Source organism: Hemitrygon akajei, chromosome 1 (genome assembly GCF_048418815.1).
Source record: "Hemitrygon akajei chromosome 1, sHemAka1.3, whole genome shotgun sequence".
Classification (NCBI taxonomy): domain Eukaryota; kingdom Metazoa; phylum Chordata; class Chondrichthyes; order Myliobatiformes; family Dasyatidae; genus Hemitrygon; species Hemitrygon akajei.
In genome coordinates, this window is record NC_133124.1 from 49,402,417 (window position 1) to 49,414,253 (window position 11,837).

Consider the following 11,837-nt stretch of genomic DNA (forward strand, 5'->3'; position numbering starts at 1 on the left):
ATTAAACCGATTTTCCTCCTAGAGAGATCTGAGAGTTTCTTTTCATATGATCCAAGTTCTTTGAGGTTGCATCTCTGTTTGTCCTTAAGGATTGTGTGCAACCCTTTAAATTTATTTCACTTTGTAGCACAATATAACTATTACACCATTTTGGTTAATATGCAGTTTAATCTGGACAAATGTGAAGTGTTCGAAGGTCAAATGAAAGAAAAAAGTATATAACTAATGGTAGAGCCTTGAACAAAGATCGCAGGGTCCAGGTCCATAGTTCTCTGTAAGTGTCTATGTAAGTGGACAAGGTGGTAAGAAGGTGTACAGCATCGATGCATATAAGAGTAGACAGATAGAAAGATAGCTACTTTATTAATCCCAAAGAAAATTACACTGTCATAGTAGTATTACAAGTGCACAGATACACAAAAATACAAATATTAGAAGAGATGTAAGAAAGAATAAAAAAATAAGTTACCTCAAACAGTCTTATAGGAGAGGTCATTACTTCCTTGACTATAGGTTGACTCATTATAGAGCCTAAGTGCCAAGGGTAAGAATTACCTTACGTAGTGCTCTTTGGAGCAGTACAGTTGTATTCGCCTGTTACTGAGTTCAGCCAAGACTCCTCTGTTCAGGCAAGGTGGCATGCAGAGGATGAGAAACATTGTCCAGAATTGCCAGTAAGGAAGTCACCTGTATGTATAAAACTTTATTCAGAACACACTTGGAGTTTATGTGCCATTCTGGTCATCCAATTATAGGAAGGATGTGGAGAAGGTGCGGAAGAGGTTTATTGGGATGCTGTCTGGACTTGCAGGTATCAGCTATAAGAAAATGTTGAACAGATTTGGGATGTTCTCCCTACATTGAGGGGCAACGTGATAGAAGTTTTGAAAATTATGAGGCATGTTTAGGGTTGACAGTCAGAATCTTTTTCCAGGGTAGAAACCTCAAACATCAGAAGATGTACTTTTAAGGTTAGAGAAGGGAAGTTTAAAGGTGATGTAAATGGCAAATTTTCACTCAGAGAGTGGTAACTGCCTCAAATAGGTTGCCATTGATAGACACATGAATATGAAGGTCAAAGTAGGATTTGGATATTACAGAGGAGGAGTCCATTTAGTATAAATTGGCAACATCATGGGCTAAGTGGCTGTCTATGTTCTATTTTCTTCTGTGTTCCATGTCCTAATATCTGTAATGCATGTGTAATAGGGGTGCTTATTTATAACAATGCATAGTGCCTGTATAATGAATCACAAAAAAAGATATGGAGAACTGCTGAAACACACGCATCTTGTTTATCCCACACTCTCCAAGTACTCTGTACTTGAGTATAAGTGCCATGTATATGTCACACGTTTACTATGTCCAGTGTTCCCTATGTAGTCTCCTATACATTGGTGAGACCCAACGCAGACTGGGAGACCACTTTGTCAAGTGCCTCTGCTCCAGCAACAAAAGCACATTTCCCAGAGGCCCATTCCCATTCCAACATGTTGGTCCACGACCTCCTCTACTGCCACAATGAAGCTGCTCTTAGGTTGACAGAAAAACACCACGTATTCCATTTGGGTAGCTTCCAGCCTGACAGCATAAACACAACTTCCCCATTTTCTCCTCACCTGCCTACCACCTGCTTCCCTTTCTCCCATAGTCTACTCTCCTCTCCTATCAGATTCCTTTTTCTCCAGCTTGCTACCTTTTCTACCTATCATCTCCCAGCTTCTTACTTCATCACTACTCAGCTGGTTTCACCTACAACCTCTGAGCTTGTACTCCTTCCCCTTGCTTTAGTATGAACACTAGGAAGAGCCAGCCGCCTTACAGCTTCGACAATGCCAGCACATCGAGACATCAGAGGTCTGTGAACACCATGGGTTCCAGCTGCCAGAATAATCTACGGTTCATTACAGACACCCTTTCAGGTCGACTTTTCCTGTGTGACACGGGTGTTCAAATGACTGTGCAGCCTGCATTGCCTATTGATGAGAAGGAAAGAGCCACAGAACCCTGCTGGAGGCCGCCAGTGACTGCACGATCCAGGCTTACAGGCTTCAACAGGTGACACTCTGCTTCAGTGGGCGACGTTACACGTGGGACTTCATCCTGGCTAATGCAGTTGGACCTCTGCTCTGTGCAGATTTCCTGAGTGTCCAAGGACTGTTGAGAACTGCTGGCTTGTGAATGTCAAGGACATCGGGTCGTTACCCTGCTCCCTCAGCAAGTTCCCCTCAATGACTCTGTCCAACGCATACACCACCATTGAAACTCTTCATAGTCCTTCAGGGATGCTTTAGCAGGGGTTATGCAAACTAGATCAGGCATTTTCTGCATGAACAGTTATTAAAAAATGAGTTTACTTGACTGCTGGACAAATTCCCAGACCTCACCAAGCCCACATTCTCCACTACAGCCACAAAACATGGGGCCGAGTCCCATATTCCCACTACTGGCCCGGCAGTCCATGCCTGTGAGCAGAGACTGGATCCAGAAAAGCTGGTAACCATGAGGGCTGAGTTTGCCAACATGGAAAGACTCAGAACTGTACGCCACTTGAACAGCTCCTGAGCTTCACCTCTCCATATGGTCCCCAAGTCCAATGGTGGTTGCTACCCATATAGTGATTAGATCGACCACCAGCCCTGATCATTACCCAGTCCCACACATTCAAGACCTTTTTGGCACAGTTAGCTGGGAAGTTAATTTTTTCTAAAGTCGATCTAGTTAGGGGCTACCATCAGGTGCCTGTGTGCTTGGAGGACAGTCTCAAAACAGCTGTGATAACCTGTTTGGCCTTTTTGAGATTCTGTGCATTTGGACTGAAAAATGCAGCACAGACTTTCCAAAGGCTGATGGACTCTGTATTAAAATACTTAGATTTTCTTTTTGTTTACCTGGATGCTACACTTGTCACCAGTGCGTCCAAATCCGAACACATTTCTCATCTCCGCACCCTTTTCAAGCCCTTAAGCCAATAGAGGTTGATTATTAACCCTGCTAAATGCCAGCTTGGGTTATCAACCATGGGTCTTCGCATCTCTGCAGAAGGCGTGAAACCCCTCCCATCAAAAGTAGCCACTGTTATAGATTTTCCACTGCCCTGCACTATGAAAAAACTACAGGAGTTTTTAGGCTTGGTAACTGTCTATTACCACTTCATTCTGTGAGCTGCTGAATTTATACATCCCCTGTATAATGTCCTTAAAGGCAATATCCCTAAACATGTGCTCAGCTGGCCAGCGGACATGTGTGGAGTGCCAGTGGACAAAAATTAACCATCATATTCAGTATTGGCACCTTCTGAGGTCTGTGAGTGGTTTGACCCTGTCAGCGTGGACCTTGTTGGTCCTCTTTCTCCGCCCACAGTTTCACGTACCTCCTTATCGTAGTGGGCCATACCACCAGGTGGCCAGAGGTCATCCCTCTAGCATCAATGATGGCCGTAGATGTTGCTTGGGTGTTCATCAGCACCTGGGTTCCTCAGTTTGGCACCCCATCTGATATTTCCTATGACCTGTGATGGTCCACAACCTTAGCGTTAGGCTACATCACACCATGGTGTATCACCCGCAGTCCAATATCCTATGTGAGTGGTTTCACTGCCCCTTAAAGGCTGCTCTGACAGATAATTGTCGGCAAGATTGAACCCCAGGGTGCCAGGGCTCAGAACTGCTCCAAAAGAGGACCTGCAGTCATCCATGGCAGAGTTCGTCTATGGGCAACCATTAGGAGTGCCAGGTGATTTCATTCATGACACCACTACCGCCCGGTCAGCCTCTCAACAGTTTCCACCCTCCTCGTTAAATTCAATTCCTTTTCACCTGTTTGTACCTCCCAATATGGCGTGCAACGCTCCTGGGTTCCTGTTGTCTTACGTACTGCCTGATTTATTTTCATCCACCATGATGCAAACCAACATCTCCTCAGGCCCCCTTACAATGGCCTGTTCTGCGTTTTGAAATAAGAGGAAAAGACTTTTGCCATAGTCAAGAGGGGTAAACCTGAACGTGTTTCAGTAGATTACCTTAAGCTGGCCCACCAAGATTTGGAGTATTCCACTGCCATGACCCTGGTACGACATGACCAAAACCGTGTAAACACATCTCTGGTCGAGCCAAAGGCATCTACTGTTCCTCCACCCATGGAACACAGGAACCGAGTCAAGGAGCTCGTCTGGGCTCACAATGCTGGCTTTAGTGAATCCTGGGGGTGGGGGGGAGCTGTACAGGGCAACTTAACTGGGAGAAAAGTACATAATTCACAAGCACTGACATTGAGTTGGGTTTCACTTTAAGAGGCTGGTCTGACGTGATGACGTTATTATGTAAAGAGGTTTTAGCGCCCCTTTGTGTGCAGGTTTTGGAGTTCAATAAAACATGTTACGAGTTTCATTAAACATAAAATGTCTCACTTCAAAGGTTTCAAAGGTACATTTAAAGTCAGTGAAACATATACAATATACATCCCAAAATACTTTTTTCTTCACAACCATCCACGAAAACAGAGCAGTGCCCCAAAGAATGAATGACAGTTAAATGTTAGAATCCCACAGCTCCTCCCAAATCCCCCCTCCTGCACATAAGCAGCAGCAAGCAACGATCCTCCCCCCACCCCACTGGCAATAAAAAGCATCGGCACCCACCACCGAGCGCACAAGAGTGCAGCAAAGCATCAGCAAAGACACAGACTTGCAGTACCTCAAAGATACTCGTTCACCTGGTATTCAACATACCACAGGCTCTCTCTCTCTCTCTCTCTCTCCCTAATAGGGGAGGAAGAGGTGTCTCCGTCTCACAGCAAGAGGAAAGACATAACAAACAATTCACTGAGTTACGACGTTAAAAGTCCGTTGCGTCACTTTTTTCGAGCTCTGTGCGCAAAGAACTTGGGTTTCTGGGCACACAGCCAGCAGCCATCTCTCTGCTTTCGATCTTCCGTCTCTCACGACACATCGATTCCCTGCAGAGGCACCAACCACAAGTCCGACCCTTTCCAGAGCCACGAGATCCCGGAACTCCGAAGGCAGGCTAATCTTGCAGGCTGCATCCTTGGCCCATCGAATAACGGCCAGTCATGAAACCCTGAGAGTGGGTCCCATTCCCGCAAAGAACCAAAGTCAGCGTGTAACTCCAGGTCAGGGTCTTCAAAAGAACCCTGCAAGGGAAAAATAGAGATATTAAGGTGGAAACAAACAAGAGAAAATCTGCAGATGCTGGAAATCTAAGCAACAGAGACAAAATGCTAGAGGAACTCATCAGGCCAGGCAGCATCTATGGAAAAGAGTAAATTGTCAATGTTCCGGGCCAAGACCCTTCATCAGGACGTCTCACTTCATTTTATTTGCAAAAACCTACATTATCAATTTTTATACAAGAATAATAATCCCAACTCCTATGCATGGAAGTAGGATATGGTGATAGGAATTTTTTGAATCTCATTAGAATTCCATTTTTTATGTTCCTGTGGTCCTTCAATCTGCCTATTCTTGTAAAAACCCTCTTAATGCTCTTGTGAAGGATCCAAAATATCACAATGCTGTCAAAATTCTGAATCCTGATCCCATCATTGGTAAATTTCTTTTGCTAACATCTCCATCTACAGTCCTCTGATGCAGCTTAATAGTACACTTGTTCCTAAGCCATGGGCCGGATGCGAGTTCAGCTTCAGCAGAGATTTTCTTAGTTACCCTTCTACAGGGTTGGTGGTAGCGATAGGAGAATGCAGAAAAGTGGTCCCTGTGCCATTTCTCTAGAGTTCTCATGACACCACTCTCAATGTTACAGTGGATGAGCAGAAGGACTTCCTCAGAACTTCATCTACCATATCATAGAATCGTAGTCTAACTAATCCCTTGTGTATACACCAGGTCATGTCCACGAAACAGCACCATGTGTTACATCTTGCATTCCCTGCAATCTGCAGTTTTACAACTGATAAGGCTTAAGTGCAAATAAATAAGTTTACAGGTATATTTAAAAAACTGTTTTTGGAATTGGAGATCTTTAAAGTCCTACTGTAAATGTCAGAATCCAGAGAATATAATATTCTTTAATTTATTGTGCTTTTATTATACAGTGATGCTCAAGTTCAAAGCTAATTTTATTACCAGAGAACATATACTGTATATTACCACATACAACTCCGACATTCATTTTCCTGTGGGCATACTTGGCAAATTTATAGAATAGTAACTATAGCAGGATCAATGAAAGATCAAGTAGGGAGCTTAAGATACCAAACTGTGCAAATGCAAATATAAATAAATCACAATGAATAACTAGAACATAAAATTACAAGATAAAGAGTCCTTAAACTGAGATCATTGGTTGTACGAATATCTCAACAGATGGGCAGGTAAGTGTGGTTATCCCCTTCAAGAGCCTGATGGTTGAGGGGAAGTAACTGTTCCTGAACCTGGTAATGTGAGTCGCGAAGCTCTTGTACCTTCTACTTGATGGCAACAGCGAGAAAAGAGCATGGCCTGGGAGGTGAGGATGTCTGATGATGGATGCTGCTTTCCTGCTACAGCATTTCACGTAGATGTGCTCAGTGGTTAGGAGGGCTTTACTCATGATGTACTGGGCCAAATCCACTACCTTTTGTAGGATTTCATGTTTCCATAGCTGGCTATGATGCAGCCAGTCAATGCAGCTATAGAAGTTTGTCAAAGTTTTTGATGTTATGCCAAATCTCCACAGACTCCCAAGGAAGAAGAGGCACTATCATGCTTTCTTCTCAATTGCATTTACACACTGGGTCCAGGACAGGTCCTCTGAAATAGTAACAACCAGGAATTCAATGTTGCTGACCCTCTCCTCCTCTGATGAGGACTGGCTCACGTTCCTCTGGTTCCCCTCTCCTGAAGTCAACAATCAGTTCCTTTGTTTTGCTGACATTGGGAGAGATGTTTTAGTTAAGACACCACTCAGCCAAATTTTCAGCCTCCCTCCTGTATGCTGTATGCCTGATGTCTGAGCTGTTTCAACTTTCCCAGCTGCTTTAAAACAGAATTTGTTCTGGCTCAACATCACTTCCTGTTACATTTTCCTGGCTCAAAAGCTTTAGATATCCACAAGAAACAAATCTACACTCAGTGGCTACTTTATTAGGTACACCTGCCAATTAACGCAAGATCTAATCAGTCAATCATGTGGCAGCAACTCAATGTATAAAAACATGCAGACATGATCAAGAGCACCAGTTATTGTTCAGAGCAAATTTCAGAATGGGGGACAGTAATGTGACCTAGGTGATTTTGACTGTGGAATGATTGTTGGTGCTAGAGAGAGTGGTTTGAGTACCTCAGAAACGGTTGATTTCTTGGGATTTTCATGCACACAGAGTTCACAGAGAAAAGTGCAAAGAACAAAAAGAAAAATCCAGTGAGCAGCAGTTCTGTTTGCAAAAATGTTTTGTTAATTAGAGAGACCAGTGGAAAATTGCCAGACTGGTTTTACTGACAGAAATGCAACAGTAACTCAGATAACTGCATATTACCACTGTAGGCAGAAGAGAATTTCTCAATACATAACACTTCAACCCTTGAAGCGGATGAGCTACAGCAGCAAAATAACTTTAACCACTCACTTTGACGGTCTCAGGTACACACCTGCTTCAAGCAGGCTTCAATTATGCTGATGTTGAAGAAGAACATGCTAACCTGCCTCAATGACTATCATCCAGTAGCATTTACTGTATAGCCACAGTGATTAAGTGTTTTGAGAGGTTGGTGATGAAACATAAAACAGTAATCAAATAATTTTAAATACTGCAGATTTTTGAAATGATTCTTCATGTCATGAGCTGTACATTCTGGGGAAGAACAAATTGTTTAAAAGGAATTTACTGGTTAGAAAGAGTGTGCTAGATGAGTAAACATTAATCACAAATACCACCCATTAGGCTCAATGCAACACCATGGAGTTGTGTGAACTTGCCTTATTAGAGGTTTTCTGAAATGGTCAAACTATGAAATGGCATAAGGTTATGAGAAAATCTATGCAATTGGGAAAGTTTCCTGGAATATATCCCATTATAAAATACTGTTGGGAATTCTTCAGTGATTAGTTGGAAGTTTTGTAAAATTTCTTCAATTGTTGTTGGAACCTAAATGAAATTTCATAAACTATGACAGTTTTGGCTTGATAAAGTGCCACAATGAAAGCTGTTGTTCATAAAGATACAAGAGTTTTAAATTTATTTAAGAATTTCGAAATCCTCAGTTGCATGCAGTGAACAATTGCTTGAGATCATGTGTAAAATAGTCCCCAATTACCCTAGCATCTGGTATGTGAAACGTGACAGAACTCTGCTACAAAAAAACACAATTTAGACATGATATGGAGCTATTTAAACTTCTAATATGAAGCCACCTTGGCAACATCTGTTAAAAAGGTCAATTTTATGCAGATTTCCATTAAAATGAATCAATACTATCAACAATTATGTTTTAATTAAAATATTTTTATCCGAAGTTCTTTATTTTTCCCCAAGGTCTTCCTTCCCAAAAGTTGCAATTGGATAAAAGGATATTGGTGTCCAATTATTTAATGCTTTCTGACATCACAGACAAACATTTACTGATTCCAATTTATGGGCCACTAGAAAAGATACAAAACACATCACCATATAATAGTGGGGAAAATGAATACAGGGTACATTCATTAATTTTCTTCCATCTTTGGCACACTATTATGCATCAATGGTGATAGAAAATGTACCACCATATTCTACCAGTTGTAAGAAATGAACCACCGTCATTCTGGTGACAAAGAGCACATTACGTAAGTTGCTTGGCAGACAGTGTTGTCTGTGTGTACATTCTATGACCAAAACAACACCAATTTTAAGTAATTATCATCCCTGACTGCCATTTCACCTCTGTGAAAATTGGTTCCAATGATGATTAACCATAGTTATGCTGATCAGACTTTGGACTTTGTTCCTTTTGCACCATGATCGACAGCAATTATTCCCAAGGTGTCTACTCCTGTCCTGTATATTAGAAGCAGAAATTCTTGTAGTTGAGCCAAATGACATAATAATGATACAAATTGTGGAAGGCGATATCTTTCACCCAGTCTTAACTCTGGTAGACATTTCAGTAATTACAAACAAATCAAGTTACCTGTATTTGTGTTGTTCTGCTTTATTTACCTGGATAATATCATTAATTAAAGACAAAGGAATGAGGTAAATGCGGTCTTGCATCAAGCTTTGTATTACTGGGACACTACCATTTCACAAGAGACATGCTGACTGAAATGAAATGTCAGGTTCTGAAGGAATCCTTCCTTTAATGACCATTGATGTTAGCCCGAGTTGAATAAACTATTGTGATTCATTAGTTCTAAATTTTGTATGCGTCAGTCAATTCACCACAAGGGCAAATAAAGATCAAGTAAAAATTGGTTGTGAAATGTATCTGCCTGTCAGATGACACATGAGATTCACAGAGAGCCAGGACCAGCATTTTTCATGGGGAGTTTCAAAGCTTATATGATTACAGTTTAGTTAGATGGTTTTATACGCCTCCAGATAAACTTCTTTTATAATGATGTTTCCAGCAGTCTTATTTTCTTTTAGATCATTTCAATGTAGAGCCTTTGATAACTGCCGGAATGAAATAGGCCATATAACTGATCAGACTCTCTCTGTTAGCAATTTACTCTTTTACTTTCTTTCTTGCTACCTTTGTCCTTTGAACCAGGAAGATGGACATTATAGCCACCTCTCTAACACTTTAGAGTGAGCTTAGAGATTTTTCAATACTGACCTATTTTGTAAGTGATCAGAGCACGAGATGTTTAGAATATTGCCTAGTGCTTAATAGCTCATACAAAATCTGAGATAGTAAGGAAGGGATTGTGACTTAAACTGAGTATTGTGCGTTTTTCAAAAATTCTCGCTGTAACTCAAGAAAAGGTTTGACAGGTCCCAGAAAATAGCATAAATGACAATTTATGTTTTTGAATGGGCTTTCTGCCAGTCTTCTCTCAATTAGAGCCATCTCTTTGCACAAGCCATTTGCTCAGTTAATTGTACTTGATATGGTATTCCCTGCAGATAACCACACAACCCAATTTTTGGTTTTCCTTTCCAGTTGTTCAATATATATTTCTCAAACATGTTTTTTCTCTTTTCCACTTAATCCAGAGCCCACCAGGGAAAAGTGCAGAATTGTCAAAAGGGCTCTTACCTAAGCCAAATCACGTCCTCATCAAGAATGTATTTTCTGCTTTCACTCCATACTTACATGCCCATGAAAATGGAATTTTCCTCTTCTTCCTGACCCAGCCTGTAAAGAGAAAACTAATTCTCATTGGATGCCAGCAAATTAAACTATGAACTGCATGGCTGTCCAAATGGCTCTGATTTTATTACATGTCATCAATCTGAAAACTTAATGTCTTCTAATGTGTAGCACTCCATTACTATCCATCAGGAGCCCATTTTATCAATGCCATCAAACTCAGAATCAGATTCAGGTTTAATATCACTGGCAAATGTCAGGAAATTTGGTGTCTTTGCAGAAACAGTATATGCAATAAATAATAAAAGAAACAAACTGAATTAAAATAAGTGTATATACAGTATATATAATAAAACAGTTCAATTAAATAAGTAGTGCAAAATTAATTTTTTAAAAAAATAGTGAGGTAGTGTTCATATGCTCAAAGTCCATTTAGAAATCAGAAATTTTCACTGTGGAGGACACAAGCAGTATGGTGGACGTTTCAGGTGTCAACTATCTAATAGATCTTGCTTGTGTACTCCCTCTCATCACCATTTGAAATCTGCCAACATTAGTTGTGTTTTCAGCAAAGTTATAGATTGCATTTGAACTGTGCCTAACCACACGGTCATGCATGTACAGAGAGTAGAGCAGTGGGCTAAGCACACATCCCTGAGATGCACGATGTTGATTGTTAGTGAGGTGGAGATGTTATTTCTGATCTTCACAGATTTCCATCCTATGGTTAGGAAGTCAAGGATCCAGTTACCAGGAGGTACAGAGGCCCAGGTTTTGGAGCTTTTTGATCAGAACTATAGGAACGATTGTGCTAAACACTGAGCTGCAATAAACAGCATTCTGACATAGGTATTAGAATTGTCTATTTGATCCAAGGCCACATGAAAAGCTAATGAGATCACATCTGATGAAGACCTATTGTGGACGATAGTCATTAAAATAGCTCACTCTACTCTTCTTGGGCACTGATATGATTGTTGTCCTATTGAAGCAGGTGAGAAGTTCCAACTGCAGCAATGAGAGATTGAAAATGTCTTTGAACACCCCTCCCAGTCGGTTGACTCAGGTTTTCAGAGCCCTACCAGGTACTCCATCAGTGCCTGTCACCATGCGAGGGTTCACCCATGTAAAAACAATCTGACGTTAGCCTCCATTACAGAGATCACAGGGTCACCTGGTGCCGCAGGGATCTGTACAGCTGTGGTTTTATTCTCCCTTTCAAATTGAGCATAAAAGCTGTTGAGCTCATCTGAGAGTGAAGCATCACTGCCAGTCATGATGTTAGGTTTCGCTTTATAGGAGGTATTGGCCTGTAAACCCTGCCAGAGTTGACATGCTTCTGATTCTTCCTCCAACCTCATTTGATTTGTTCCTTTGCTCTTGAGATAGACCTACTTAAGTTGTACCTGGTTTTCTTGTGTAGTCCTGGGTCGCCAGACTTGAATGCAACAAATCTAGCCCTCAACAGACTACAAACCTCCTGGTTCATCCATTGCTTTTGATTTGGGTATGTACATTATGTTCTCATAGACACACACTCATCCACACAGGTTTTAATGAAGTCAGCGACAGCTGTGGCGTACTCACC

General features: G+C 41.4%; 1 long non-coding RNA gene across 1 annotated transcript; it reads right to left on the reverse strand.

The window, feature by feature from the left end:
• Positions 1–346: 346 nt before the first annotated feature.
• On the reverse strand, positions 347–6,951 carry LOC140726378 (uncharacterized). The gene is made up of 2 exons (XR_012098620.1): positions 6,442–6,951; positions 347–5,151 (listed from the first exon to the last, which is right to left on the reverse strand). It is a non-coding gene; the product is annotated as an uncharacterized lncRNA (long non-coding RNA).
• Positions 6,952–11,837: the final 4,886 nt, after the last annotated feature.